A 5,568-nucleotide genomic window follows, 5' to 3' on the forward strand; every position below is an offset into this window, starting at 1 on the left:
TGCTGTTGATTATCTATGTGACCATTCCTGAGAGACATGTGAGAGAAGAGGGTCAGCTGCAGGAATCCTCCTCAAATGCTTTTTTTATGGAGAAATGGTAAAGATTTTTGGGAAGACTGGTGTCTGAAGATGAATGTGGACTTGAAGAGCCCCTGTAAAATCTAGTAATGGTGGATAAGGAAGACTTTGGTGGGAGGTTTTGGGATGCAATAGTAGCTTATGGATGTTTTTGGTCATTCCAGAGGGAATGATATACTTCCTCTGTTAACAGATAACTCTGCTTGGTAAATCCAGAGAATGCTTTTCTGTCAACTGCTGCAAAGGAAAACCTGTGGCTGGAGAGGCTGGCAGCACAAAGGAATTCCAGCCACCTCAGACAGTAAGTCTTCAGAGGCTCAAACTTAAATGGCTCTATGCAAATACGCACAGCATGGGGAATAAGCAAGAGTTAAAGATGTGCACATGCCTACCTGTGGGATGGTTCCTCTGACTGGAGTGTTGAAAGGACACAGGATCTTGAGGAAGGACAGGCAGTGAACAGAGGTGTTGCCCTCTGTGTCAGTGACCAGCAGGAGTGCATGGAGCTCTGCCTGGGGATGAATGAGGAGCTGACCATGGGGTTAAGGGTCAGGATTAAAGAGAGAGCAGGGACAGGTGACGTTATAGTGGGGGTCTGCTACAGACCACCCACCCAGGAACACTGAAAGGATGAAACTGCCTACAGACAGGAGGGGCCCCAAGTTCACAGTTCCTGGTCCTCAAGGGGGATTTCAACCACCCTGGCATCTGTTGGAGGGACAACACAGCAGGGCAAAAGCAATCCAGGAGGTTTCTGGAATGCACTGATAGTAACTTCCTTCTCCAAGTGACAGAGGAGCCAAGAAGGAGAAATGCTATGCTGGACCTTGTGCCCACCAACAAGGAGGGTCTGGTGGGGAATGTGAAGCTCAAAGGGAGCCTTGGCTGCAGGGACCATGAAGTGTTGGAGTTCAAGATCCTTAGGGCAGTGAGGAGGGCACATAGTACATTGCTGCCCTGGCCTTCAGGAGGGCAGACTTTGGCCCCTTCGGGGATCTGGTTGGTAGAGTACAATGGGATAAAGCCCTGGAGGGAAGAAGGGCCCAAGAAAGCAGGTTGATATTCGAGGATCACCTGCTCCAAGCTCAGGAGTGGGGTATCCCAACAGAGAGGAAGTTGGGCAGAAATGGCAGGAGGCCTGTATGGATGAACAAGGAGCTCCTGGACAAACTCAAACAAAAAGTGGAAGCCTACAGGGGGTGGAAGCAGGGGCAGGGAGCCTGGGAGAAATACGGAGAGATTGTGTGAGTAGCCAGGATCAGGTTAGGAAAGCCAGAGAAAACCTGAGAGAATTAAACCTGGGCAACAACATCAAGGGCAACAAGAAAAGCTTCCATATGAATGTTGATGAGAAAAGGAAGATGAGGAATAATGTGAGCCCTCACCAGAAGGAAAGGGATGACCTGTTTACTGGAACATGGCAAAGGCTGAGATACTCAACAACTGTTTTGCTTCTGTCTTCACCAGCAAGTGCTCCAACCACACTGCCCAAGTTGCAGAAGGCAAAGGCAGAGACTGGGAGAATGAATCAGTCCACTGTAGGAGAAGATCAGGTTCAAGACCATCTAAGGAGCATGAAGGTGCAAAGGATGTGCTGAAATGCATGAGGGAGCTGCTGGATGAAGTGGCTGAGTCACTATCATATTTGAGAAGTTGTGTCAATCTGGTTAAATTCCCACCATCTAGAAAAGGGGGAAAATAACGCTCATTTTAAAAAAAAGGGAAAAAATGAAGACCTAAGGCATTACAGGCCAGTCAGTCTCACCTCTGTGCCTGGCAGGATCATGGAGCACAGAGAGACTGGAACATGTTGCCCAGAGAAGTTGTCTTGAATCCTGGAAGGATGGATGGGGCTTTGAGCAGCCTGCTATAATGGAAGGTGTCCCTGATTTCTGAGGTCCCTTCCAACAGCATGCATACTATGATTTTAAATAAGAGGGTTTGCATCTTGGAGAACTAAAGGGATTCCCTCAGCAGCTGTGTGACTTAGTGCATTGATTTGTACTTTGGAATTGAAGCTTTTGTTGCTCTCTCCTTTTCTGCCACTGGGAGACAGTCAAACATAAACTTACATTATTGCTCAGTTTCCTCATCTTTGAAAAGGAAATAATTGAGACTTGCTATATATGTAATGCAAAGCACCATAGAAGGGGAAGATGATAAAAATGTCATCTACTTTCACTGGCCTTCTGTGCTTCTCTATATTAATGGAGGGCTATGCAAATGAAAATTATTCTTTCTTGTCAGTGCTTCTGTTGCCTTGTTCTATGTTAATTCCAGGCTGCAGCAGTCCTGTGGCAAGTAGCTGATGGTTGCTGGATCAGGCTGACTTGTTCCTGTACAGGCCAGGAGCTGCAAACCCTATTGCTTGACGTGGTGGTCTCAATCTGGGAGAGTGTTCAGTAAGATGCAAAAGAAGCTCAATAGTTGAGTTGCTGCAGGCTCTGACCTTTGGTGCAGCTGAACCCTATCTTAACAGTTTGTGGACAGAGATGGAGTGATAACTTTGAAAGGCTGGAGAGGTGTGACTGCTACGGGCATGGGCAGACATAGCTGTGGGAACTCTGAAGAAGGGCTGAGAATGGGACATGCTTGCAATGTCTCTTTTTGGGAAAACCCAGCCCAGGGCAGGCTGTTTCAGCATCAGCTGATTAACAATGTTCTGCCAGCCCTTGGAACTATGTGTCCTATTCTGGAGGGATATGAAAGTTGAACTTGATGGGATCTTAAATTGGGGTTGAAAAGGCAAGTCTGCTGTGGTGATTCTTTTATGCTGATTCTTTGGTACCCGAAGGGCAAGTGCAGCTTTACCTCTTGAGATGTAGTTATCTCTAGTGATTCATTTGCCAAAGTATCCAGTTGAGAAACTTTTCCTGACTTTTGCAGTGAAGTAGACCTCCACTGTTTTGACATGCCAGATGTGATGGCTTTTGTGTGACTAATTCCCTTTTAAGACCGTTTCCCCAAAGTTATGAAGTGGGAAAGCAAATAAGTTGTAGTGCTGTTGATACTCAAGAAGGTAAGATATGAAAACTTGCCTCTTGGGTTTTTTTTAGTTCAGATTCTTTTTCTTCTCTTCTAACCCCTCACTCCTTCCTGGCTACCACTGAAGATTAACTTGGTACGCTGTGGTCTTGTCGTTTTAGTTCTCTTTGAGCTTTGGAACAAGTACAGCAGACCCAGAGATCATCAAATAACTTGCTTTTCTAGGGGAAGAGGAAAATAGAATGCCAAACATGAGTGGTATTTAACAGAGTGTGGCTTTGTCTGGTGTGACTTTTGAGTGCTCTAGTCCAAGCTGTCAAACTGTGGCCAGGTGTATCTCAGGGGCAGGTGCAAGAAGACTAGAAATGTTTATGGCGGAACTGAAGCCCTGAAGCAACTTCCCCTAGCTAATGCCCTTATTCACTGGGGCTGTTACCTTCTGAGCTCTTTTAATCTTGTGATAGCAGAGAGGGTTGTTCTGCCAGGTGCCACAGTCAGGAGAGAAGACTGGGCACCACGAACATGTTGGAGCTGTCTGCACAAGAGTCTTCCAAGGGGGTTCAATTTGCCTATAAAACCCGGCAAGTCAGTGGTGAAAGTTAGTGCTGTGGCATGGAAGAAGCTCAGCTAATGCCTTGGGTATTTGGGTTTTTTGTTGTCCCTGATGTCTTATGGGATCTCAGTCACTACTTTTCCACTGTGGCTGGTGGTGGGGGTTCGTTGCTGGCCAGACCTCTCCAGCTGTGAAAAGTAGGCCTCTAACCACAGCTGCATTTGAAATAACTGCAGACAGACACCACTTTGCACTGAGAGCAGGATGTGAATTCTGGGAGTAGGGGTCAGAGGCAAGCAAGAATTTGTGCCCATGAAAGTCTTTGTAGTTTCTGATGTCTTGCCCTACCTGTCGTTCATCTGCCTTGAGCAATAGAAATTTTTCATTGTTCTTGTCTGTGCTTCATTGAAAAGCAGATTAATAACTGTCAGTCTAAATAAGTTTGTCTAAAGATTAAGCGTTTGGACAAAGTGCGGTTTTCAGTTAAATTCCTCAGAGAATAAAGCCTGATTGTCGAGCCTGTAGAGGGTGTTGATTGGGTACAAGTCCAGTCAGTCAGCAGTACCCTTAAAAAAACATAAAGACTGCTGAAGTCTGTAAAACCCCAAATATAAACTGTGGCAGGTGGCATAATTGTAAGCAACAAACTTTGCACAGTGATAGGCTGCTTAACCAGGCCATTGGTGTTTCGTTTATTGTAAGAACCTTAACACTTAGTTTTATCTGAAGGTTTGTCCACATAAATAAACTCTGTTTGGCCCTGCATGTCAGAGGTCAACCTGAAGCAGAGTAGGGTGGTGGTATGTGAAGCACTAAGGTCTAGGAGAAAGCCAAGCATGCTCGATGCTTTCTGGTGAGAGAGATGCCTGGCCCAAGGTGGCTGATGCTTCCATGGCCACTAAAATGGAAAGGAGGCCAATTAGTGCTCTGATGACTACAGTGTTGGTTGGAGACCAGAGTGGAACTGCAGAACCAAGTAGAGATATCATTGTGTGGTTTAAGGACAAGTATCTGAATGCAGGGTCTGCATACCTCCAGTCCAAGGAGACCCAAAGTCTGCAGAGGCTGAAAGGAGGTACCTTTCCTGAGAGCAGATGATGTTGGCTCCCATTCCTGCTGCTGTGCTGGATCCTGATCATGCAGAAATGGGTGATCTGTTGTAAAACCCAGATGAAACAGTTGACTGACACACAGGTCTCTCATTGTTCAGCATAAGGGGTTCTTAAGGACAGTATTTTTCTAGAAACTTGGGGTTTTCTAATACTTGACAGTTCCTCAAATGCAATTCTCCTAGAGTAAAAGAGCAATGCTAAAATGCCTGTGGAGTAAATAAACTGGCATTATCTTCCTTGATGCTTCTATGGAGACTGTTTTTACAGGCTCGTTTCACCTCCACAGAGGCCTGAGTCAGTGGCATGTTGGTTTCAGATGCACATGTGCACACCTGCCTTGTGCAAGGAGAAAGCTGGAACAAGTCAGGCTTGGAAAAAAACTGCCAGTTTTCTTGATGATATCAGTGCAGGAACATGACACCTTTGCAGCTCTGAGACTCTTCTCTAGTGTGAACACATGGCCTTACTGCAAGCAGCAAGAGGTATCCAAAGATCTTATCAGAGCAAGATTGTTTTTTGGTGGCAGAAGAAAGGGACTAGAGAAGAAGAAAGTTCCCTAAAAAGGGAGGAAACCCTGTCTGCATAACTCCCAGAGGAACATGAGGCTGCTTCCTGTGCCTTACCTGACCTTCTTTTGGGACATATTATGCAATATGAAAGAATATTGCTCTATCTCCTGAAGGGCTTGGAGAAATTTTTCCTTTTGCATAAAGCTCTGCAGTAAAAAAAACCTAAGGCAAGGAACTGAGCTGGAGTAATGTAATGGCCAGTCTCTTCGCGAACGAAGAACCGGGGAAGGTCTTTCCACCTTCCAGCCTGCGCATTGGATTTTTTAGGTGA

This window comes from Empidonax traillii, unplaced genomic scaffold (genome assembly GCF_003031625.1).
Source record: "Empidonax traillii isolate 1590-97213 ecotype Southwest subspecies unplaced genomic scaffold, ASM303162v1 scaffold892:size253994, whole genome shotgun sequence".
NCBI lineage: Eukaryota > Metazoa > Chordata > Aves > Passeriformes > Tyrannidae > Empidonax > Empidonax traillii.